This window comes from Vombatus ursinus, unplaced genomic scaffold (genome assembly GCF_900497805.2).
Source record: "Vombatus ursinus unplaced genomic scaffold, bare-nosed wombat genome assembly UNPS02000749.1, whole genome shotgun sequence".
NCBI classification, from domain to species: Eukaryota; Metazoa; Chordata; class Mammalia; order Diprotodontia; family Vombatidae; genus Vombatus; species Vombatus ursinus.
The window spans coordinates 23,254,751-23,281,622 of NW_020940527.1; the positions used below are offsets into that span (position 1 = coordinate 23,254,751).

The 26,872-nt window shown below is 41.0% G+C and overlaps 1 protein-coding gene and 1 long non-coding RNA gene across 6 annotated transcripts in view; one reads left to right on the forward strand and one right to left on the reverse strand.

Moving 5' to 3' along the window:
* Window positions 1–9,417: 9,417 nt before the first annotated feature.
* Window positions 9,418–22,512, reverse strand: LOC114041128. Its single transcript, XR_003568887.1, has 3 exons — window positions 22,442–22,512; window positions 11,200–11,312; window positions 9,418–9,629 (listed from the first exon to the last, which is right to left on the reverse strand). It is a non-coding gene; the product is annotated as an uncharacterized LOC114041128 (long non-coding RNA).
* Window positions 21,816–26,872, forward strand: part of DNMBP (dynamin binding protein) — a 108,109-nt gene continuing 103,052 nt past the window's right edge. For 2 of the 5 annotated variants that reach the window (XM_027859343.1, XM_027859351.1), the window contains exon 1: window positions 24,400–24,982. The gene's annotated coding sequence lies outside the window, so the exon portion shown is untranslated. Of the gene's footprint in view, window positions 22,009–22,448; window positions 22,518–24,399; window positions 24,983–26,872 lie in introns of those variants that run through there. The other 3 variants (XM_027859355.1, XM_027859364.1, XM_027859371.1) reach the window with 3 other exon arrangements.

Genomic DNA, 26,872 nt, shown 5'->3' on the forward strand with positions numbered 1-26,872 from the left:
GATGTCAGATACAGCTCTGCTCTGAGGAACAGCCTAACTATGTTCAGAAAGTCCCATTAACATCAGATTGGCCACTAATCACAGCAACACATAAAACTGTTTTACTCAGGAGCAAACACATGTTTTGAAGTATTAGTCATTTCTCTATCAGCTGGCAAAACAAAGAAAATAAAACCTTGATGGAATCTTGATAGTCTCAACATATATCAATATTTATCTTGTCCCAGTTAGCAGGAAGGAATGCTCCTCCCTTTCTCAGGGCCCTTTCCCCTATATTTCCTTCCATATGTTTTTCATTGTCATCATATCTGTGTGGAGATACAGCAAGATCTTTGTACAGCCCAGTACCCAGAGCTCCACCGACCACCTTGTCTTTTCACTGTTTCCACTCCTGCTGAATTCTGAGCCTTTTAAGGGGGAAAGGGGAGGGAGGATATAGCATTACTTTTTGAAATGTGAAATTTTTTTGCTAAGCCTTAAAACCTAAAAGAGTCTTAAGAAGACTTTCAAACTAGTCTTCAAATATACTAATAATAGCTAGCCTTTATGTAGTACTTTGGACAGCTAGGTGGTGAAGTGGATAGAGTCCACATCTTGGAATCAGGAAGACTCATCTTCATGAGTTCAAATCCGGTCTCAGACACTTATTAACTATAAGTGGGCAAGTCACTAAACCCTGTTTACCTTTTAGGCCCCCCTTTAGTCTTTTGAAACCTGGAGCCCCGTACTCAGAAGAATGTTTTTAAATGCATAAAATAAAATACATAAAATTACAAAAGAAACCAATTATATTGAAATACATTATCAAAATTTTTTTAATGTTCAAATACAGAACCCTTGTTATAGAGAAAATAGAATGTCAGTCAATATGGGCCCATTAAGCTCCTCTCAATCTATCCAAAGAAAGAATCTGAATATAGTCAACAAGGGGAAAATAAATGAGAAGAACTCCTGACCTCAGACTCATCATTTTTCAGGGTGGAATCCTCCGTTTACAACATGAAATTTTAGGTGCATGTCAGAGACAAGGGAAAAAAATCTGCAAAGGAAATGAAACTAGCCAGTATTTCCTGTGAGAGATTGCTTCATCAAATTCAAAGAGAAACAGACTGCTGCAGGTCACATATTCACTCAGAAAGTCATACTATGTCCTATTGTATTTTATATTTATTTTGTTAAACATTTCCCAACTATACTTTCATCTGGTTCAGCCTTACTGGAAGTTTATGGGCAGGGAGTTTGACACCTCTGCTGTAAAGAAAAGTAAAATAAGTATTCTTTTTGAGAGGGAGAATGGGTTAGTGGATTGAATCTACTTGCTATCAAGAGATCTATATTTGAATCCTGCCTTGCTCATGGGCAAGTCATTTCCAATAAGTGAATGAATGAATGAAAAAGAATTCTAGTAGTGTGCCATGTACAAAGCACTGCGCTGGCTAAGCAGTGGGGATATGAATGGAAAAGTCATACAGACCCTGCTGTCAAGGAGCTCACGTTATATAATAGGGGAAGTCAATATAGAGCAGAAATTCCAGCTTCAAACCAAATGGAAAATCCCAATGATCCATACTGAGTTGTGGCAAGAAAGAAAAACATATATTAATTAAGTGCCTATTACATGCCAGGCTCTATGCTAGGCACTTTTCAAATATTATCTTACTTGATCCTCACAACAACACTGTGAGGTAGGTGCTGTTATTATCCTTATTTTAGAGATTGGGAAACTGAGGCAAAAGGGTTAAATGACTTGCCCAGGGTCAGGCAGCTAGTACGTGTGTGAAGCCAGATTTGAACTCATGTCTTCCTGCCTGATTCCAGGCCCAAAGCACCACTCAGGCAGATGGTAATGCATCATTAGTGTCATTTCTATTAATAAAACCATATCTGTTTCTGATGTCCAACCATTTGATGGTGACAAGAACTTTGGTGAGGACTTTCTTTTCTGGGTCTTCAGTAGCTTTGGTTTCTGAGAAGGAAGTGTGTGTGTGTGTGTGTGTGTGTGTTACAGCACATGCAGCTACCATTGCTCAAAAGAAAGTAGGAGGAGCAGGTCCAGTGGTTTGCGAGCTTGCCTGTTCCCAGGATCTTGGGCTTCCCTGCCCATTGACGGTTGTTGGTAACAGGAATGGCAGGCCCCTTCTCCCCAGGTGTTGCTTCTGATCCAATAAGCATTTAGCCATAGTATCATAGTAGATACAGAGAAGAATGATGCCAACTTGGAGTCTAGGAGTCTTGGGTTAAAGTCCTGCCTGACACATGGTGACTATATGACCCTGGGCATATCACCCAACCGGCCATGGCTTTCGGGCAACTCTTTTAAGACTGTCAGAGAATAGTTGCTGACTTGCATTAGTAGAGGGAGTTTCCTTACTAGGAATTCTCATAGCAAAGAAATCACAGATCCATGCGTGATGTCCTGGGGAATGCAAAGATAAAAATGAGAAAGTGCCTTATTTAAAGACACATATTCCTCTGCTAGGGGTAAATAGGGTAAACAGGGAAGATGAGTGGATATAACATGTAAATCAGATGGATATGAGTAATAACACCCTCTTGTAAAAAGTAGCTCATTTTAAATATAGGGGTAATATAATTGTTCCAAAGGCCTACTTGTTTCCTACCTATTCTGCTTTAGAAACTTTACTTTAGATGAAAAATTTCTGATTTCACTCCCTGTCTCTCTGAGGCCCCAGTTAGGAAAATTCCTAAACCCAGGTAGAGGCTGGGCTGTCCGCCTAACCTAACATTTATATCTACTTCTAGTTAACCCCTGGCCTCTTTGTGGTAAAACTGAGTTTACTAGAAACATTTGAGTAATGAAACAGCAGGTTATTCTATAGTGTCAATAGATACCCAGGCATCAGGAGGGGAAGTTGAGGAAAGAGTATGCCTATGCTTGGTACTTCCTTTACCTTAGATATCCCTGTAGAACCAATGACTCCTCTTAATGTCTCCCTTCTGTGACACAGCTCAGATCTCCCTTTGTTCCTCAAAGGTACATTCAAATGCAGGCTCCAACCTCTAGAACCCAGCCTCAGAGTCTCTTAATCTCCCCAGTTATGAGATAGTTTATCTAAATAGATAATTAGTATTATCATAGTATATATACAGGCATACCTGGGAGATATTAAAGGTTCAGTTTCAGACCACCAAAATAAAGCAAATATAGCAAGTCACATGAATTTTTTGTTTTCTAGTACATATAAAAGTTATGTTTACACTATACTGTAATCTATTAAGTATGCAATAGTATTATATCTAAAAAAATTAATTTAAAAATACTTTATTGCTAAAAATGCTAGCCATCATCTGAGCCTTCAGTGAGTTATAATCTTTCTGCTGGTGGAGGGTCTTGCCTCAGTGCTGATGGCTGCTGGACTAATAATAAGGGTGGTGATTGCTGAAGGTTGGGATGGATGTGGTAATCAGGGTTAAGTGACTTGCCCAGGGTCACACAGCTAGTAAGCATCTGAATCAGGCTTTGAACTCAGGTCCTCCTGACTTCTAGGCCAGTGCTTTTTCCATTGCACCACCCAGCTTAGAAGCAATTTCTTAAAATAAGACAATAATGAAGTTTGTGGCATGGATTTACTCTTCCTTTCACTTGAACACTTAGAAGCCATTGTAGGGTTATTAATTGGCCTGATTTCAATATTGTTGCATCTCAGGGAATAGGGAGGCAAAGGAGAAGGAAAGAGACCATGGTAGCCAGTTAGCAAAGCAGTCAGAACACACACAATTTATCAATTAAGTTCATGTTCTTGTATGGGTCAGGTTTGTGATGCCTCCAAACAATTACAACAGTAACATCAAAGATCATTGATCACAGATCACCGTAACAGATATAATAATAATGAAAAAGTTTGAAACATTGAAAGAATTACCAAATTACCAAAATGTTAACACAGAAACACGATGTGAGCACATGCTGTTAAAAAAAATTGTGAGGATAGAAATCTTCAATTTGTAAAAAACACAACATGCAATGCAAAGAGAAATAAAGAAAAGCACAACAAAAATGAGGTATGCCTGTAATTATTATATTATGTAATATATTTAAACATTTATTAAAAATAAAAATTAGAGCTTGATCCAGCTGTTCAGGCTGTTTTATCCAATCTAAACATGTTCTCTCCTACTTAAGGTATCAGAGTTAAAATGGGTGGTTTCAACTCTGCGCTCACATATATAAGGGATAATTTTAGTACGGAAAGGCTTCTTGAAGAAAGTAGCATACGAACTGAGTCTAGAATGAAGCTAGATAGTCTAAGAGTGGAGGTGAAGAAGTACAATCCAGGCAAGGACAGCGTATACAAAAGCCTTGATGAGCTCAGACAATACACGTGAGCCATTATCAGAGATGGGAAGGGGGCAAATTCGAGAGATGTTGCTCAATCTCTTGAAACTGACAATAGGGTAAGAGCTCATGTTCCTCTCACTCCTGCATGGTGAATGAAGATAATTCCTATAGCACCTACCTCCCAGGTTTGCTGTGGGGCTTAAATGAGATTGCTCTGTAAACTTTAAGTGCTATATACATGTTAGCTATTGTTACTAGGGTTTCTTGCATGGCAGCCACCGTAATAGGGTGCTTAGCGTCTTTGGTAACTAAACTGCAGGTATTAAGACTGCTGGTATTAAGGTTTTAAGACCTTATCTCCGCTGATCTCCACTATTAACATAGGACCTTACAGACCCTCTACATACTTCCCCTAGCCCCATGCCCCTAGACTATCGAAGAAATCTAGGAAATTTGCCCCAAGGTCAACCCAGAGATCCCCTGCTCCCAAGGAAATTCAGAAATACCAAGGGGACATTTCCTGGATACGGATTAGGGCTGCTCAAGCTGTGAGAGGGCAGTGATTCCCTACTAGTTTAAGGTAACTCTGATACTTGGTTTGCCATAGGACCTCTTGAAACTGAACATATGATAGGGTATAGATCACGTGTTCTTCTCATTCCTCCATGTCACAAACTGGAAAGGAAAGAGACCTGGAGAATTACATTGCAAATGAGAAAGGAAATGTGACCTCTTCGTATCTTGGTCTGACAAAGTGGATAAGCTAGTTGATGTCATTTCCTTTGCTGGCTAGTTTTAATGTTTTCATATGAAGCATAATAAACTTTTTTCTTACAGAAGAAATACATTAATAACTGTAACCAGGGCACATCAGATAGAATTTCATTTCTAGAACATTTAATACTGGCCTAGATAAGATAATAGGAAAGGTACATGGGGAACAGTTCCCATGAGAAGGTATAACTGAATTTCAACAACTCTAATTTGCATTTCTACTGACCTTCATTTTTCTCTATTTTTTATTTTTGTAAACAAGCCTGGGTCTCGCAAATTTGTCCAGAATGGAAATAGAGCAGTCCCTCGGATGCCTGATCCCACTCCTGATCAGCACACAAGCTTTGACATGCTCACTTCTGACCTGGGCTGATTTGTCTCTCCTTATGCAGCCTGGAGACACCCCTCCTCCCCTCTCTCCCTCCCTCCTCCCCACTCTCAGAAGCTCATCATATTGGTACCAGACAATTTAGAACTCCCCAAGTGATCCTCAAACCTCAGCCTACCTGGTTGCTAGGATTTATAAACAACAACAACCATGCCTGGTCATTTTTTTCTGCTTTTAACTCTGTCTTGGGAAATGCTATGGTATTGCAGTTTTATTGGTTAGAGAAAAGCATTTCAAGTCTTTAAAAGTTACAATATTTTATTTAAAGTAGAACCCTAATCAAGCGGCAAGGGCTTAAAATCCTTTATTGTTGGAAAAAACATTAACTTTATTTACAAATCCACCTCTCTTCTGTCCTCCCTAGAAAAAAGTCATACTTTGTAACAAAGGATTAAAAAGAAAGAGACATAAAAAGCAGTTCAGCAAAATTAACCAACACATTCACTGAGTCTGAATGAATGAAAACACATTTATTAAGAGCTTGATATGTTTCGGGTCCTAGGCTAAGCACTGGGGATACAAACACAGTCAAGCAAAATAGTCCCTGTCCTCAAGGAGCTAAAATTCTAATGGGGAAGACAACACATAGAGGGGAGTGTGAGTTGGAAAGAAGGGAGAAGGGAAGCACCGATGCAGGCTGAGAAGTAGTTTAGGAGCTGATGCTAAGGCAGACAAAGTAAAAGCTCATCTGACGGTATATGTGATATTCTATACCCATAGCCCAGCACTTCTGTGAAGGAGAGGTACGTTTCCTTCTCTCCACTAATTATAGAGAGTTACCCAGCAGTCAGTTTCTTTTTTTGCTGTTCTTTTCCATTTATATTACTTGTAGTCATTGTGTCCATTGTTGTCTCTGTTCGGTTTGCTTCACTTTGCACCAATTCCTATGTCTTCCAATGCTTTGAACTTAGCTGCTGCCTTCAGATGAAGTAGTGTTAGGTTCTTTTGGGAAAGGGCAGTGACCCATCATCTAAATTCGGCAAAAGCATCTCCATCTCTACTTCTTGGACAAGATTCTTTTCCAGCAATACAGAGAAATATTTTCTGCCTTCCCCCCCTTATTCTCAGCAGCAGATGGCAGTACAGAGCAAAGGATACCTTATTCACTTGTGTTCTTCAGAAGCAGAGGAAGCAAAACTTCAGCATCTCTTTGGCTAGTCAAATCTGCCTGACAATAAGTGACGGTGGAGAGACAGGTAGAGCCTCTTTAAAGTTTATTCCTTTACCTCAATACCATTTTGGATCATCAGTTGGACCCTTTCTTGGCAAGAGATCTTAACCTATGGTTAATAATCTAATTTTCCTAGGTGGTGCAGTGGATAGAGCACTAGCCCTGAAGTCAGGAGGACCTGAGTTCAAATCCGGCCTCAGACCAAACACTTGACATTTAACTAGCTGTGTGACCCTGGGCAAGTCACTTAGCCCCAATTGCCTAAAAAAAAATAATCAAATTCTCATTTTCTATCACTAGGTCATAACCAGGTAATATATGTCTGTCCTATAATCATAAAACAGCTCTGGTTTTCATATTTTCTCAGTATTAAGTTCAGAATTCTCCATTTTTCATGTACATTTGAATCTTTGAAATACAATCCTCTTTTTCTATTCTACTATGTATATGCAAATACCTATCCTACTTGGTGTTTATTAAATTCAAAATAAAAATGAACAAAAATGTAAGAACAACAAAAGAGAATCACATGTTGAATTTATTATATATTTAAAAGAGAAAACAAATTGATGGAAATTCACAGTTTCATCTTTCAGCCTTTGTCCTCTATTTACTCCGAAGTTCTATAGCTTGTCTTATATAAATGAGCAACTGCTAGCTCTGGACACTGAGGCAAACTTAGCTGAGTGGCTACTTGCTAAGAATACAGAAGCACACTTATGCCCCAGATAAGTGAATTTCACAGCTCAACAAATATAAATTGGTAAAGTTTTAATGAATTATATTATATATAGCAAATTGTAATACAGCACTTTGTAGCCATATATGTAATGTAACGTAACATAGCATATGTATTGCAATATGGCACTTTGTAGCCATATTAAGGAAAAGTGTCTAAAATATTAATAATAATAATGACAATAATTAAGTATTAGGGTCCTAAGGTTGAGGTTGAGGTTAGAATTATAGTTGATTTTCTCTCTTTCAATAAAAAAAAATTAAATGCCTATGATTTACAAGGCAATGTGCCATGCACTGGGGATAGAATGATTTTTTTTAAGTCTCTGAATTCTAGGAGCTTATATCCTACTAGGGAAGATAGGGTAGTAGGAGCCATTAAAGTTGTGTTTTGCTTTGGGGAGTCACAAGGATGATGAGTGGAACCACAGAGAAATAGGCTTGATATGTACTTTCCACTAGCTATTTTGATTATGGTTCTGGAATTGATATGATTGATTGATTGATATGATATGATTCTGGAAGGGTGGTAGTAATGAGTAGCATTCAGTAGCAGAACACATGGCAAGTTTCAGTCATCCAAAGGGTGCATCAGTAAGCAAGGTAGATGTCAATAAAATGACTGGAATGGAGTGTGACACATGGTTGGAGCTAGCTTTAACATAATTCCAAATTTTTCTCCAGGATGATTGGACCAATTCACAGCTCCACCAATAGTGTATTATTATATTCCAATGTATTATTGTTTCATTACTGTGGCTCCAACACACCCATAGTTGTCACATATTTGTTCTGATATTTCATCCATGAACCTTATCAAGGTTTAATGGTATCATGGTTTGGGGTTTAAAAGAAGAGTAACTTAAGCCAGCTTACTGGTCCAACGAACAGCCAGGAGAAGAGTCCTCACTGGTAGCTTTTGATCCAGGGCTGGGCTTGTTTCTTCTAAAGCAGGCCCAGATGATGGAGCCTATGTCAAGACTCAGGCAGAGAGAAAATGAAATGTCTATTTTCAGGGAGCAGAGGAAGAGAGCAAGATCACTAGAACTTGTAATTTGAGGCTTTGGGGTTGTGTCCAAACTGGACATAACATAACAGGATCAACGTGATACAGTACAACTCAGACATTCAAGAGTCAAAGGTTGGGGAGTGAGTAACCTTTCTGAATTTTTCAAATAAGCAAAGAAGGCAAAAGGGATTAATAAGAACACCTGCCCTTCTTCCTCTATTCATTATTCTGTTCTGTAGTTCAGAGAGTAACCTAATTTTAGTTTTAGTCTCAGCAGTACTTTTGTATACCAATATTAATAAACATTTGTTAAGTGTCTGCTACGTGATAGGTATAGTGTTAAGCACTGGGGATGCAAAAAGAGGCAAAAGACACTCCCTGCCCTCAAGGAACTTAGTGAATGAGTCATGTAAAATTTCTCATTAGTTCTAGCTAGGCAGCAAGTTCACACAGAGGCAGCTAGGTGGTGAAGTGAACAGAGCACTGGTCCTCAAGTCAGGAAGACTTGAGTACAAGTCTTAGACACTTAACTAGCTCTGTGAACCTGGGCAAGTCAATTCATCTGTTTGTTTCAGTTTTTTTTTCTCTGAAATGGGGACAATAATAGCATCTACCTCCCAGGGTTGCTGGGAGGATCAAGTGAGATACTTTTAAACTGATTAGCACAATGCCTGACAAACAGTAGGTGCTTAATAAATGCTTATTCCATCTGTCTATGTTGACCAAGGTCAGTACTCTCACTGCTCAAGAGGACAGAGTAAAATGTTTTAATGTTGACATTGACCACTCTTTTGTTTTCATTCTATTTTTGTTTTTTATTCTGAACCTAACAAACACAAAATAAAGTGAGCATTTCCATATGCCTTTTAGAACAGAAAGGGGCAGGGATTGAAAGATGAAACTGATTTCCGTCATGTAGTTTGTTATCTTTTTTAAGTATATAATAAATTCAACACGTAACTATTTTGTTGTTCTTACATTTTTATTAATTTTTACTTTGAATTTAATAAACACCAAATAGGATTGATATTTGCATATACATAGTAGAACAGAAAAAGAGAATTGTACATGAAGCTGCAAGTCTCTTACATACAGTCTGGTTTTTTTTTTTAAAGTATATAATAGGATCAAGTTGCAACCTTCAATGCTATTGAGCTTTTCTGGGATTACTTCTGGTCTTCTTGTGTTTTCTTCTCTTTTAGGAGGCATGAGGATCTCATCCCATCCTTCTTCTCCTTCCCAGCACCACCTCACCCCCATTGAAAAAAAGAAAAACAAAACCATTACAACAAATAGGCATACTCAACCAAAGCAAATTCCCACATTTTCTGTGTCCAAAAATGCTTGTCTCTTTCTGCATCTTAAGTCCATCATCTCTCTCTCAGGAATTTAACATAGTGGTTTGTCATTTCACTGATTAGGGATCTTAAAGTCTTTTTAAGGTTATTTTTCTTTAAAATGTAGTTATTGTGTAATGGGGGACTATCCAGTGAGCCCACTTCTGGAAGTACCTGATGATGTGTAATCTAGGGGCTTCACTAGGAGCATGCCAAGGTTTTCCCTGACCCTTTCTGGTCCACAGGTTGAAGAAATGGACTTTTCATTGGCTATTGAGCTCAAATTGGGTGTGCATTCAAAAGATCCTAATTGGCCAAAACAAATCTGTCTCCCTGCTCACTCAAATCTGACCAATTTTCCTTAGTTTTACAAAGGGCCCACAGAACACTTCCAAGATTCCTCAGGCAGTTGAAACACTCTCCCTTATGTAACATCATTCCAGTTGTTCAAGGACCTTTTTTGCACCTAGTCTAAACCCCATGATTGATTATTTGAGACATGTTCTCACCTGGCTAAGGAGTCAGGGAGTAGCATTTTTATCACTTACTTTAAGTAGGGTGGGGTGACTGGATTTATTCACTCTTTCACTACCTTTCTACTGGAAACTTGGTAACACCCTGTGGATTTGGCTAAATGCCTTTTGAATGCACACCCGGTTCTAGTTTAGTAGTAGCAAATGAAAAGTCAGTTTCTTCACCATATAGATAGCAGACTGGAAATAGTCATATATTCTATTCTCCATTTCTATTCTGAAATGGAGAGCATTCCATTCCATGTCATCAGGCATTTCTACAAATGGGATCTCATTGATCTCGTTGACTAATCCCTCATTATACTCATAAATTATTCTCCTGGTTCTGCTCAGTTCACCCTTCATCAGTTCATACAAATTTTCCCAGGTTTCTCTGAAACTGTCCCCTTTTTTGTCATTTCAGCACAAAAGTATTCCATTACATTCCTACATCATAATGGGTTCAGTTATTCCCCAATTGACAGGCACCCCCTTAGTTTTCAGTTCTTTGCCATCACAAATATTAACTATAAATATTTTTGTACCTATGAGTCCTTTTCCTCTTCCTTTGGTCTTCTTGGAAAGTTTAGTGACTTTGGGGGCTCAGTTCTCCAAATTGCTTTGCAGAGCAGCTGGAGCTCGGCATTGTTTTGTCTAACTCACCTAGAGAGTCCAATTGAGTTCACGCTGCTCCTTTTAATATACAGAACTGTTTTGGTAGATAATTGGTAGGTAACAAGATAATTAGGGGATGTATTTTGTTTCTCTTTTTCTTCCCCTAAGAGCAGTCCAGAGTCAACCAATGGAAACTTGGTTTAGCTAAAGCAAGCAACCTTCATCACTTCACAATGAGGGGACTGGCTACTCTCTAAGTCAGGACAGGGGGCTGAGCAGATTGTTTGGAGTTCTCAGAAAGGATTTTGGTTGGGACAATCACCAGTGTTAGCTTCTAGTTTTAACATTGCCTTACCTTCCTGAATACCACTGTTCTCAAGATCCATCAATTCAACAAGCTTTTCTGAAGCACCTGCTATGCACAAGATACCGAGCTAGTTGCTAGAGATACAGAGACAAAAGAGGACCCTGCAAGTCAAACAATATTTGTCATAGAGAGCAATGAGAGTTGAAAATTTTAGATTAAGAGGTCATCTACCTTCAGCCCCTCCCTCTGCAGATGGGGACAGTGAGGTCCAGAGAGATTAAGGGACTTTTCTATAAGTCATCAGCTAACTAAGTCATAGAAACCTAATTTGAGGCCAGGCCTTTTGATTTCAAATCTTTGACTTTTTTGACTTTTGACTTTTCACTAGACCAAAGGTTCTTAACCAGGGGGTCCAGAAACTTTAAAACATATATAATTGTTATCTCAATATAATTATTTCCTTGATAACTCCATGTACTTTATTTTCTGCATTTAAAAAATTCTTCTAAGAGATCCATAGGCTTTACTAGACTGCCAAAAGGGTCCCATGATGTAAAAGAAAAGAAAAAGTGAAGAATTTCAGCTCTAGAACATACTGCTTCTTTTTTTTCGATTACAGTTCTCCTTATCCAGGCCCATTGCTGTAGCTCAAGGGAGAAGGATTATAATTTATTGTACTGGAAATATAAGATTAAGTAGAAAGGACAGAAGAACGTGTGAATAGGATAATCACTCTAACTTAAGGAGTGAAAACCAGAGATCCAATCTGGTTGACAAAGGTGAATTGGGAGGTCTTAACAGTTGTATAAAAGGTCCTTTTTTTGGGTCTGTGTGTCAGAGGCCAGGACTGTCAGCCTGAATAACAGCAGAGCTGGAAATGTGTCGATCAGCCCCAACAAAAGCTTTCTAATTAATAAAGTTCTGACTTCCTGTAGGAAGCAGCAAAACCACAGGAAGCAGATGGCAACTATGGAAGTGGGATGCAGTAAGGAGAATGCTGGGCTCTTATCTACAGTGGATGCTAGACTGAAGGCAGTGATAGAGTGTCGGGAGGGTGCCTGGGCCATGCCAAGGACCAGGGAGGAAGGCACAGATTTATGATGTAGAGGAACTGACTCGGACCTTGCCCTTCAATAGCACTTTTATCATGTGGTCTGTGTAGGTTCTGAAAAATGTGTGGGACTCTATAGAGGGGAGGGTTGTTGGATTCTCTAGACTCCTGAGTTATATCCCCATTTGAGGGGAGGAGGGTCTAAATTTCAGGGATGACACTCTAAATGTGGAACAATTATAGCAGTCTCTGGGAAAAATGGGACTCATCAAAGGGGAATGTTTTCTTGACTCACTAGATTGAAGAGGCTCAGATAATAATAATTTTACTTGCTGTGTATAATCCATAATCTGTACCTCATTAGTTTGGTGCTGGCAAAGAAACTGAAGTTACCTAGATAAGATCAAGGAAGGAGCCCAAATGAAAAGTTCCCAGGGTGTGGGCATGAGCCATAGATCGCGATTTTATTATTGATAAGCTTCCCAGATTCAACTTGATCCATCTGTCCTTTAATAGATTCATGGGTTACACACTTCTTCTGTAGACTAAATAAATAGTATGTCTCATAGATATATGCATTAGGTAAAAAGTATGAGGTAGCTAGGTGATAGGTCTGGAGTCAAGAAGATAGTTCATATCCTCCCTTAGATACTTACTGTGGGAACTGCTGCCTGCCTCAGTTTTCTCATCTGTAAAATGGGGATAATAATAGCATCTACCCCCTAGTTGTGAGGTCAAAATGAAATATTTGTAAAGCACTTTGCAGACCTCGAAGTACTTTATAAATGCCAGGTATTATTATTATGCTTAATAAAGTAGAAATTCACTTAAAAGAATTACCAAATTCAGAGTAGTTTTTGCTATGTGTTTTCTCAGACAATAGATATATCTACTACTCATTCCCACTAACTCGAAGTACTAGCAGTATTAGTTAGTCAATGGTCGATAAGTTTTTACTAAGCAACTATTGTGTGTCAGACATTGGGCTAAGATCTGGGGATACAAAAAAAGACAAAAACAAGATCTCTGCTCCAAGAACTTCACATTCCAATGCAGGAAACAACATGTAGACAGCTATATACAAACCATCTATATACATTACAAGTAAAGATTGTAGCACAACTACAATCATTTGAGTGTCTGAAATTTTTTATGTTTAAAAGGGTTTCTCAAACTGCAAAAAATTGGGAACCATCGATCTAGCCCAAATGCCCCATTTGACAGATGAGAAAACTGAGGAAACCATAATTAGTACCTCACAAAATTAGTAAGAAGAGAGCTGAGACTTGAGCACAGGTCTCCTGACTCTACAGTCAAAAATCTTTCCACCACACCACATTGCCATTCTTAGGGAATAAAGCTCCTTTATAAAGAAGCTGGGCTTGGAAAAAAAAAAAAAAGGCAAAATATTCATAAATCATGTGAAGGCGTGTTGGTATGTATCTTGTGGCTCAAAAGCAATGTTTTTTCCCTGCCCCCCAACTAAGCTGCCACTATGGGTGAGGACAAAAATACCTCCTGACGGAGCTTCTATTTATGAAATGACCTTAAAGGTAAACAGGGCTGACCCTTTGCAAAATTGTGAAGTGAGCCAACCTCCTCTCCCTCTTCTCCTTCTCCTCTCTTCTCCTTCCCTCCTCTCCTTTCCTTTCCTCCCCCATCTTTTCCCTCTCTTCATTCCTTCCTCCTCCTCTCCTTCCTTCCTCTTCTCTCTCCTCTCTCCTCTTCCTTCCCTTCCCTTCTCTTCTCCTCCCCTCCTCTCCTCTCCTTCCTTCCCTCTTCTTTTCCCCCTTGTCCTTTTCTCCTCCTCTCTTTTCTCCTCTTCTTTCTCCTTCTCTCTCCTCTTCCCTTCTTTCTGCCTTGCATTTCCTGCACTCTCATTTCCATACTCCCTTCCCCTCCTATTCATGTCAATTACTACCCAGTCTATTGGGAATACCCAGTCTCCTGTTTTATAATTCTACTTTTTTTTTAATTTTTAGGCAATTGAGGTTAAGTGACTTGCCCAGGGTCACACAGCTAGTAAGTGTCAAGTGTTTGGTCTGAGGCTGGATCTGAACTCAGGTTCTCCTGACTTCAGGGCTGGTGCTCTATTCACTATGCCACCTAGCTGCCCCTTAGAGGTATTGGGTTTTTTTGTTTTGTTTTGTTTTCTGTTTTTTTTTTTTTTTTGGCTAGGCAATGGGGTTAAGTGACTTGCCCAGGGTCACACAGCTAGTAAGTGTTATGTGTTTGAGGCTGGATTTGAACTAAGGTCCTCCTGAATCCAGGGCTGGTGCTCTTTCCACTGCGCCCCTTAGATGCCCTCTTATAATTCTACTTTTGATGGGACAGAAGTAATCTCATTCAGTTATTTACACTTGCTGATAAACTGATGACATTTGAGTGCGAATGAGTTTCATTCAAGTGAATTGTTTGCATGAATGAAAGGCTTTTTACTCCTCTAGCTAGAGAGATTTTTGGGCATCAGTAGCCAGGTAAGGGGAGATTTTGAAGGATCGAGAGGGACCTCACCATAAAATTGGATCTAAGGTGGAGTGATGAGTAGGAGTGAGTGATGCCTTAGTTTGCACAAACAAGCTATGGGCTGGCCTAGCTCTCACTGCTGAGGACCCATTATTTTTCAGGAATCGTTCCCAGCTAAGAAGCTTCCATCACCGGCTTCTTGCAGGATATGAAGCCTACCTGAATTCAGCACCCCTTCACCATGTAAGTAGCCTCCCTTTATACCTGATGGTGTAATGGATAGAGCACTGGCCTGGGAGTCAGAGAACCTGGGTTCAATCCTGCCCCAGATACTTGCTAGGTGTGTGGCACTAGGCAACTCACCTAATCTCTGTCTGCCTTAGTTTCCTCAACTGTAATATGGGGATAACGATAGCACCTACCTTGCAGGGTTGTTATGAAGATCAGAAAAGATACTATTTGTAAAAACACTTAGCACAGTGCCTGACACATAGTAGATCCTATAGAAATGCTTATTCTCTTCCCTGCCTTTCCCATTGTGTCCCTTCCCTGTCTAAGCCTTGAACTTAACTTTCCCCTACCACTACAATTAGTCTTAGAATCATAGATTTAAAGCTGGATAGGACTTTGGAGGTCATCTAGTTCAACTGACTTAATTAACAAATCTGGAAACTGAGACCCAAAGAAAGGTAGTGGTTTGCTGAAGACCATATAAGTAGTGAGTCATGGGGGTGGAATTTTGATTCTCTGATTCCAATCCAACACTCTTTTCAAGACACCACACTACGACTGCCTCTAGGCTTTCAGAAGCTCATTATATTTTTCTTGGCCCATCTGTTATTTTAAGTAGTATCTAATTGTGTTTTTGTACCCTAATCCCTCTTTTCAGAAATCCTAGAATAAAATCCTATGCCTTTTATATTCTCTACATTAATAGAGATATTTTTGTAAATCTTTCTCTCTCCCAGAATTATCTCTCTAAGAGACTCTTTGGAGTTTGGAACTAAAATATACCAGTATTGTTAGCCACTTCCCAGTACACCATTTATAAATGAGTAACCCTCACTTAACATGGTTTGCTCTCCCTGATAGAATGGTAAGCTCCTTGAGGGGAGGGACTACCTTTGCATTCCCTGCCCCCAGCACATTGCCAGGCACTAGGGGACTAATAAATGCTTGTTGGTTTGATGATTGACTGGGTAGCACAGTGATGACATGGCCTTTGTGACTAGAAGCATGCCATTTGTATCAATTGTCACTGCTCACACTAGGGTGCTGACTCTTGAATACTGTAGGCTGCTGCTTCTACTGCTGCTATACTTAAAGTTGTAGAGAGGAAGGAGGAAGATCCCATTAAGAAACCAAAAGCAATTTGCTGAGTGGTACCAGGTTGTGCCATGTTCTTCACTGTCTGTCTGGTTCATTCTGACAATAACAGAATCTTTGGATGGAATTGTTATGGCCCATAGGACTTTAGTTTAGAATCCTGATATTTTAAAAGGTAACACTCAGGAACTCGTTGTTCAAAACCCTCACTGCACAGTTGTTTCCGAAAAACTTTCAAATGCATGAGACTACTTTCAAAATAAAGTAAAAATCAGAACATTAGGACAAGGGGCTGTTCTAGTTCAGAAGGATTAGATGAAGAAGTAGCTGTGTAAGGTCACTGAAAACTTACTCTAAAGTGATTACACAGATGCGTTTTACTACAATTAATTAAGGATTAATTTAAGTCAACTAACATTTCTAAAGTGCCTACTATGTGCAAAGCACTGTACTAGGTGCTGATCATATAAAGATGAGAAACAACAAAGTGTCTGCCCACTAGGAGATACAATCTAAGAGGAGAATACATACAGATACAGTTGTTACAAGGTAGATTGTAAAAAGGGTCTCCAGACAAAATGCTCTAAAAATCTGAGAAGGGAGTCTTAAAAGAAAAGATGTAGTTTAATAGCCAGAGAGGCGGAGGGAATCATTCGAGATAGTCCTAAGGATACACAGAGACAGAAGAAGTCAGGATAAAGTTATAGAGAACAGTGAATAGCAGGCTAGAATGTAAAGTCCCTGAAGAGGAGTCCTGTGAAATTAGGAGGGGAAAGCAGATTAGAGTCACACTGACAAAAGTCTTAATTGCAAGGCTAAGAAGTTGGTACTTTATTCTAGAGGAAATAACCTGGGATGTTTCTTGTATACAGGTGACTTGTGCAATGGGAAGGTGATTTTGGTTGCTGTATGAAGGATAGACTAGAAATAAAAGAGCCAGAAGGCAGGGAAACCATTTGAGAAGATATTACAGTGGTCCAGTAATGAGGGGCTGGTCTAAGCTTATAGCAATGCAAATAGAGAAGAGGGTAGACACATGTGAGGGTTATTGACAAAGCAGAATAGATAGGACTGGGAACTAATTCGATATAGAGAACGAGGAGCAGAGAACAGTCAAAAATGATTGAGGTTTGAGTCTGGGGCACTAGGAACAGTGGTGCCAATCAAGAGAAATAGGGAAGTTGAGAGAAGGCTTAGATTTTGGAGGCCAAGATTTTAAAATTCAGTTTTAAGTGTGTTGAGTTTGAGTGACTATCCAGGTAAATCCAGCAGGTAGTTAGAAATGGGAAATTAAAGCTCAGGGAATAAATTAGTTGGGTATGTAAATTTGGGAATCAATCATTGGAGCCATGGGAGTGGATGAGATTGTTAAGGGAAAGAATATAGAGAGAAGAAAGTCAAGAACACACCTTTGGGGGAAAGCCAGGAAATAGACAGGAGGAAGATGAATTAAAGGAGATGGAAAAAGCAGCTAGGGGCAGCTAGGTGGTGCAGTGGATAGAGCACTGGCCCTGGATTCAGGAGGACCTGAGTTTAAATCCGACCTCAGACACATAACACTTACTAGCTGTGTGACCTTGGGCAAGTCACTTAATCCCATTGCCTAGCCAAAAAAAAGAAAAGAAAAGAAAAAAGAAAAAGCAGTTAGGTATTGTGGTAGATAGGGTCCTAGACTCAGAGTCAGAAAAGTCCGGGTTCAAATCCTGCCTCAGACACTTATTAGCTGTGTGTCCCTGGGCAAGTTATTTAACCTCTTTCAGACTTAAATTTCCTCATCTATAAAACAGAGATAACATCACCTACCTCTCAGGGCTGTTGTGAGGATAAAGTGAAATAGCAAATGTAAAGGGCTTTGCAAATGTGAAAGTAGTTAGACAGCTAGAAGGAGTATTAGGAGAGTGTAATACCATGGAAGCCAAGGTAAGATGACAAGGAATTTGGAGAGGATAGGTCAACATGGTTCTTAGAACCACCAAACTACAGAATCTCCGAGTTGGAAGGGAATTCAAAGAGGGCGAAATCCATCAGCCTTCACTTGGTCCTTCACTTGGTCCTCTTGTAACATTAGCTCATGGTCCATCATCTTGGTTGTGTTCCTCTGGATACCCTCCAGTCTATCAATGCCTTCCCTCAAATGTGACATCGAGAACTGAACACCATTGTCCAGATTTTGTCTGATCAATACAGTGTCATTGTCACTTCCCAAACCCTGGATACTATGCCTCTCTTAATGGACACTGAGATGGTCTTAGCTTTTTTGCTAAGAACTCTATTAATTAATTATTAATTATTTATTAATTTATTAATTATCAATTAACTATTAATTATTAACTCATATTGAGCTCTATTCCCAACAAACTGCTATTTAGACATGCCCGCCCCATTTTGTACTTCTAAAGTTAATTTTTTAAAAAATCAAATGTAAAATATATAAAAGTCTGACCATGTCACTATCCTGCCCCAAATAGCTCTGTTGGCTACCTGTTGCCTCTGAGATCAAATATAAACTCTGGTTTGTTATTTAAAGCATTTAACAATCTGGGTTCAACCTACATTTCTAGACTTATATATTATTCCCTTTGAGCATTCTATGTTCCAGCTAAACTGGTTTACTTACCATTAGTAATTTGCCCAGGCTGTTCCCCTCCTTCCCTCATACCTGGAATCCACTCCTTCCATCTTAGTGGAATGGGGGTTTGGAGAATGTTCAGACCACCCAAGATGGTATCACCCTTGTGGAAGGCACTAGGGAATTGCTTTTGGGAGAATGGAGGGCTGTAGCAAGAGTGGACATTGTGTGTTGAACTACTGCAGGGTTGGAGGTAGCCTTTTTCCATTGGCTATGTAGCCAGAACAGCTAGTCTTTTAAAAACAGCCCGACATAGCACCTGAAGGGTTTTGGGGGCATTTATGTCTGAGGGTGAAGGATTCTTTCACTCATACTATGTAGTAAGTTGTGGGGAGAGGGTGGGGAAGGGATGCTTCCTTCTCCCATCCCCCACCCGCCCCCACTTTAGGCCATATGGTTCCAAGAAATGAGCCTATGTATTTGGCATTTTTGTTCATTCTTTTCCATTCTAGTTTCAGGGAATACAATCTGAGATCTGACCCAGAAGCATGAGCCATGGGATCCAAGAGCCCAAAAATCCAGGCCAGGTGTTGCAGATAGCCCAGAACAAGCAAGCCATGAGGAGCAAGGTCTAGGGATGCTAGCCAGCCCAGCTGGGTTTTGGACTTGAATTTGGTGGTGGGAATAATACGAAGTAGGAATTGAGCTAAACTGTGAGCCTAATCTCTCCTTCCACAGAGGCCAAAGTAGTATTGGGGAGCAAGAAGTGGAAGGGAATTATGCCCAAGGTTGGGGGGAAATATTTGTTACGTCTTTGAAGTAAACCCCTTTGTAAAAGCTAACCTGATGTTAAGATAGTTAAATAGAACAGGGGTGCTAGCCATTGCGCACCTAAAACGGGAGGAACAAAGCTGGTGTGGGCTTGAGCCAATGGCTGAGACTCCTCAATCTCCCTCCGGGTACTGGAGAACCCTGTGGTGGGTACGATGTAAAGGGCCAACTGGTTCTGACAGAGTGAACCCGGTCATAGAGGTTACATTAGAATTTCATTTGTTGTTATTGTTGAATCATTTCAGTCGTGCCCGACTTTTCATGACCCCAATTTGGGGTTTTCTTAGCAAAGATACCTGAGTAGTTTGCCATTTCCTTCTCCAGTTCATTTTACAGGTGAGGAAACTGAGGCAAGCAGGGTTAAGTGACTTGCCCAGGGTCACGCAGCTAGCGAGTGTCTTAGGTCACACTTGAACTCAGATCTTCTTGACTCCAGGCCTGGTGCTCTATCCACTTGACTAGTTGCCCTTAGAATTCTTAGTTTCTTTCTAAACTCCCCAAAGCCCATCTCTTCCAGTAGGTCTTTCCTATTCCCCTCAATGACTACCCTCATTATAGAAATGACTTTGTACAGTATTAAATTTGTATATTTTGTAATTATTTGCTGTTTGCTTGCTCCCTCTTCACCTTTCCCACTTCCCTCCATGCAAATTCCTTGAAGATAAGGACTATTTTCTTTGAAGTCAGCCTGGCACACAGAAAGTAATTAACAAATGCTTGCTGATTCAGTGCTCAGCCCTTGGGAGAAGTAGAGAAGGCATTACAGTTAGGTGACCTAGGGGTGGTGATTAGCAGGGTGGGAACAGCAAAAAGACAAAGGGGAAAAGGATTTTGAAGGCAAAGGTCCTAAAGCCATATTTAGGTGATCAAAAGGATGAAGGTAGGAAGGTCTCCAGCATTTTGGGTGGACACTCTGTGGCTAACTTTTGGGAGGACACAAAGAAGAATCACACAGTATGTGCAGGTATGGATGGGATGCCATGTGTATCATTGATGGAACTCTGAAATAGATAGGATCACAAATATATTTGAATATTTGAGAGTATGAATACAAAGGGAAACAAAGTAGAAATTTGGCAAGGGTTGGTCTAGACATACCTCCCAACTCTAAATTCTATGGTCTTTTTTTTTTTAAGAACAGTTATAGTTTATTTTTTTATTTTATTTTTCTTCAATTACATATAAATAAAAAATTTTTTAACATTTTTTTCTTTGACCCAGAACAGCTCTCTGTACATCTCACTTCTCATTTTCAGACTTACTATAGGAAATTGCTATTGAGGACACACTTACTACTAGTATTACTAAGAAAAAAAAAAACCCCCAAAACCACAGCAACCTGGTATTTCTTTTTAAAAATTAATGTTTTTTTCACTTAACAAGCCTTAGTTTTCTTCCCACCTCACCCCACCCAAAGGAAGAAAAAGGGAAAGGAAGGAAAAAAGAAAAGGAAAGAATGAAAGAAGAAAATAAAAGTCTTGTTACAAATATACAAAGTCAAGCAAATCAAATTCCTATATTGATTGGCCATGTCCAAAAATACAGGCCACATTGCCTCTCTATCATTGGTCCTCTGGAATTGTGGTTGGTCATTACACTGATCAGAGTTCTCAAATCTTTCAAGAAAAGTTGTTTTTCTTTACAAAGCTGTTGTTATTGAATACATTGTTCTGGTTCTGCTTGTTTACTTCACCTTTGCATCAGTTCATACAGGTCCATCCAGTTTTCTCAGAACCTGTACATTTCCTCATTTCTGATGCCATTCTTATGCCATCATTTTCCAGCTATTCCTGAACTGATGGACACCCCCTTATTTTGCCACTTGCTGTAAGTATCTGCCCATACCAGCACCTTTTCTCTTTCTTTGACCTCTTTAGGGTTTCTGGCCTGGGTCAGGGGAGATGTGCAGTTTAGTGACTTTGGGGGTAGAGGTCCAAACTGCTCTCTGGAATGACTGACCGACTGTGCACTGGACAGTGACTGACATCTTTCTAGTGTTTTAAAGTTTCAAAGTACTTTACACAGATCTCACATTTGTGTCTAACAAGCTAGGGAAGAAGCCTTTATATGGATGATTATCCTCCCGGTTCCCGGGTGAGGAAACACCCTGTGCTTAAGTTGACCAGCACTTATTAAGCACCTACTGCGTGTGGGGTGGGGGGAGCGTTGAGCTGAAGATCACTGGGGATGGGAAGGCTGGACTACAAGCGCGGGACAGGGCTGGGGCAGGCTCGGCCAGTGGGAGGGGAGGTGACCTGCCCCCACCTCCCGCCCCCCGCTGGTTTCCAGGCCGGGGGGAGCGCGGTGAGGGGCGGTGTCAGGGGCTCGCTCGCCCGGCCGTGGTGGTCTGACGGGCCCGGGCTGCAAGCTCCGCCTCGTGGGCTGGCATGCCACGGACTTGCGGGGCCTGCGGCTCGGGGGTGCTCTCATCCCCACTCTGGGATGCCCTCCCTGCATCTGCTCAAACTCGTAGAGGGCAGCCTTAACTTTCAGGCTCCTGAGCTGACTCAGCTTCGCGAGCGCGCCTCGGGGCCGCGGCCCGGACCGACACCCCGCTCTGACTCGCGGACCTCTGGCGGGTACCTCGGACCCGGGTCACCAGGGGCCGCCGGGGGTAAGTGGGAGCGGCACCAGGGGGCGCCGAGGAGAGCGAGGGTCTGCGAGACTACCAGCGCGCGGGGGCGGGGAGTGGGGCTGGGGACGATAGAGAGGTCACGGAGCGGGGCCAGCGCACGGAGCCAGGGAGGGGAGAGGGGGCGATGTGGCAGGGCGTGCACCGGGCAAGACTGGAACTGCTCGAGCTGGGGTGGGGAGACGAGCGCGCGCAGCAGCCGGAGCGGGAGGGAGCGCGCGGGGCGTCAGACAGGGCTGGGGGAGCGCGCGCCGCGGCGGAGGCGGGGGAAGGGGGGGCGGGGAGCAGCGGGAGCCGCGGCGCACGCTCGCGGTGTCCCGGGGCTGAGGGGCCGTGGAGGGAGGCTGGGGCTCCGTGGGGCGGAAGGCCGGGCGGGAGGCGGGGCCGCCACCGGGGTCGGGGCGGATTGACTCACTCCCGGCGTTCAGTTTCCAAGGGGGCTGAGGTGGCTGACCGAGGGGCAGGAGGCGGCGGGTCACGGCGGAGCGCAGGTCAGGGGCTGGGGCTGGGGCCGGGGCGGGGGGCGGGGCCGCGCCCTGGGAATGAATTCCGCTGCTGGGTGGACGACGAGGAGGAGGGGGTGGGGCAGGCCGGGAGGGTGTCACGGGAAGAGCGGACTGCCGTCGGAGGCCCCGCGTGGACTCGCCGCCCTCGGGCCCTGCCCTTCCCACGCCATGGGGCCGACGGCTCGTCCCGCGGGCCCTAGACCCGAGTCAGTACGTAGCCGACATTCGTGGGGCGCCCCGCTGGGCTCCGCGTGCCGCCTTAGCTTATTTGAACCAACGACCCTGCGACATAGGGCCCCCATTTTATTACCCCCATTTTACAGATGAGGAAACTGAGGCCGAGATAGGGTGTCTTGTGCCAGACGTCCCAAACGCGCTCTTCACCCCCTTCCCCCAGTTTCTTTATAAGAAGTTGGAAGGGAAAGGAACGTTGAAGGGTCGCCTTGAAGTTGGTGAGAGATGGGGGTCAGTGATTTAGGAAGCAGGTATATGACCAGTCTGGCTGGAGCCTCAGGTTTGGTCCCCATGGTGTGATAGTCAAAGGAATGCTTATAAAAGTTGCAGCAGGTTCTCAGGTCCACAAGGCATCAACTTCCCGAAACACACGGAGCTTGCTTAAGCATCGGAAAGGAAGTTTTGAGGTCAGACGAGTCGTTTGTATAGGGGAGTAAGGAAACCGGAGCCAGAGAAGGGAAGGGCGAAATCACAACAGAAGCAGAGGGAGACCAGTGACAGCTGATCTTTAGGAACTTTTTTCTTTATTCCCATTTTACACTGCAGAAATGGAAGCTTGGAGAAAGGAAGTGTTGTCCGAGATGACCAAAGTCAGTTACAGAGCCAGCCAAGAATAGAAACGAGGATGACTGACTCCAAAGCCAGGGCAGTATCTGTTAGACCATATCATGTGAATCTCTAAGGACAGCCTATTTAATGGTGTTATACATCACAGTTTCTTACATAGTTAATCCTGATTTTGATTAGCAAAACAGTCTTAAGGGGCAGGAACTCTTCCTCTAAATAGTATATTTTATAATATTGATAACATTATATGCCGTTAAAATTCTGGCTGGAAAATAACTCCCTTAATAGGGGAGTAGTCACTTTAACTGCAACAAGTCACGTGGTAAAAAACACCTACCTTCTTAGACTATCAATTTTCCTCTCCTAATTGTACATTACATCCTGTTTCCTGTATGTACCAGTAAGAAAAAATATTATTTCATACTTAGATACTCTTTTACACTGTAAAATTGTCATTCTGCATTTATGGTCAATTTTACTTGTTACAGTAATTTACACTCTAGTATTACAAAAAAAAATTTTTAAGGTCTGAACTAAAATGATTCTAAGACTAGGCATACATTGGCTAAAAGTTTTTCTTAGTAATTAGTGATTCTTTGGGACTATAACTTGGTGGTAAGGCCTACACTTGGAGTTTAGGAGTTCTCTAATTTGCTCTCTGTGTAGTTGAATTATAGAGGACATTAATGAGATTAGGGTTTATTCAAATCAGTTTACCTGTAGACTAATCGCTAGAAGGGAATGTAGAGGTCATCTAGTCCAAACTCTTCATTTTATAGATAAGAAAACAGTTCTGGAAAAATCAATGTCTTCTGAGACTGATGTGTTCAGTCACATGTGAACCTTCCAAGATTTTTCTGAGTTAATTAAAAAAAAACTTCATAATGACCTGAACCAAGGAAGTAGGCAAGTCACATCGCCTCTCTGGCTCAAAGTTTACCTATCTGTAAATTAAACTAGATTATTTTAAGTCCCTTGCTTTAAAATTTTATGATTCTCTTAAATAACTGATGTAGGTAATTTTTTAAAAATGCTGTTGCGATTACAAAAATATAATTGAACTTTTTACTATAGATATGAAAATGTTTTGTCTCTTTTGCTCTGTGTATGACGTACAACTGTGGTGTCAAACTCCAGTAGAAATCGATTGTGCATAAGGATCCTTGCAGCAGCGTATTGATCTAGAAAAGCACATGTTAACATCTATGTTCTGTTGTATTTTTATTTATTTTGTTAAATATTTCCTATTTACATTTTGATCTAGTTTGGGCCTCAGTAAGCAGCGTTTGACAGCTCTGATATACATAATAGTATATGACTGGAATGCTATGCAGTACAATGCAACAAAAGATGTCTTCTGTGATGCACTTGAGCAACTTTGGCTCAGAGGAGAAGTGATCAAAGTGTCTAAATGAGCTACTAGTAGTTAATTCTTTGTATTATATGCAAATCTGTCTGCTATATAAATATAGTCTTAGAAGCTTCATTACCCACTTGCCCATATGTGTACCTGTTCTCATTTTCATTTCTTCTTTTTATGGAAGCATAACTACAGTCCAGTTCTCACACAGAGGAAATAGAATGGCAGTTCCCTCATTTGCTTTCATGTATCTGAAGCTGAGGAACAAGGTGTTGAGCCTCTAACCATTGTAAGTGACTCAGGTGCTCTTCGCTGTGTGTTTTCTGTCATTTTTCCTATCAGATCTAACCCTTGTCTTGATTTGGAAAGTTTTTACGAGGAAATCATGAAGTTTCTGCTTCAACCCAGTAGACCCCACCCTTAAAAAATTGTGCGCTTTAAGGATAACAGAAGTAGACTCTTTTCTGTCTTTAGTATCTGTACAATTCCACAATAGCAAATAGTTCATTCATTCAACAAATACTTATTAGGAGCTTAATGCAATATGCAAGACATTGTAGGAGACAGTAAATTGAACAGTAGAGGATTCCTGACTTCAAGGAATTTATACACAAAGTAGGTGGAAATGTTTAAGTGCTGACATTTTATTGTACCCATTGAAATATATCACAGAGGCAGTACCATTAGTGTCCTCCAGAGATTTGGCATTATATCACTGGTTCTGAAATTATTACTTTGATATTTCATTGATCTATGATTTCCTTTTCACTATAGATCACATCTCCAGCGCTTATTAGAGCTTCATTAGTTGCTTTGAGGGAGAATATCATCTGGTGGCCAGCTTTCTGGTGATGAGTTTTGTCCAGGCTGGCAGTGATGTGAAACCAGTTGGGGTAGAAGTGGGAATAAGTGGGGGGGGGGGGGAAGATGACCACCTGCTAACACTACTTGATCCTCACAACAATAGGAGGTAGGTGCTATTATTATCCTTGAGGAAACTGAAGCAAGTAGAGGTTAAATGACTTGCTCAGGATCACAAAACTAGTTAAGTGTCCAAGACTGGATTGGAATTCAGGTTTTCCTGATTCTAGGCCCAGCATTCTATCCATTGTGGCACCTAGCTGTCCCAGCTTTTTACATTGTGTATATTGGCTTCCTGGTTTTGCTTATTTAACTCTGGATCAGTTGAATAACATATGTAAAGTGTTTTGCAAACCTTAAAGCACTGTAAGTATGGGCTGTTGTTATATGATTTCCCATATTTCTCTGAATTCTCCATATTCATTTTTTCTTATAACACAGTAATACTTAATTACTTTCATGTGGCCTGGTTTGTTTAGCCATATGCCACTTAGCAACTATATTGTTTCCAGTTTTTTAATACTACAAAAAGAGTGACTGTGAGTGTTTGGGTGTATATAGGGCCTTTCTGGTTTTGACCTTGTAGCGTATATCTAACAGTAGAATCTCTGGGTGAACTTATTCTTAATGAAGAGATGAGTAAGGATAGGAGAAGGAGCAGTTGTATTTGGTGGGCTTTGGGTTTTAACCATTAGTCCTTTAATCTGTCCTCTCTGTCTAGATATTTGTCTTCTTTTCAGACTTCTCTCAATACCAGCAGACACTGTAAAAGAAGAGACAGATTTGGGGTTTTTTTTGTTTGTTTTTTTTTTAGGCAATTGGGGTCAAGTGACTTGCCTTGGGTCCCACAGGTAGTAAGTGTGCTCTATCCACTACACCACCTAGCTGCCCCAAGATTTGTTCTGAATTGGACAAACTGAACCATTTCTCCTTTTCTTACTAGGCACTGTCATTTCCCTCTGATACCACCCTCTTTTTTTTTTGTTTTCTTTTTTAAAATTAATTTATTTTTGGTTTTCAACATTCACTTCCATAAGCTTTTGAATTTTAAATTTTCTCACCTTCTCCTCCTCTGTCCCCAAGACAGCGTGCAAGCTGACATAGGCTCTACATATACATCCTATTAAACATATTTTCAGATTAGTTATGTTGTAAAGAAGAATTAGAACCAATAGGAACCACAAGAAAGAAGAAACAAAACAAAACAGAAGGAAAAAAAAAGAGCAAATAGTATGCATTCAAACTCCATAGTTTTTTCTCTGAATGTGGATAGCATTTTCCATCATGAGACTTTTAAAGATGTCTTAAATTCTTGCAT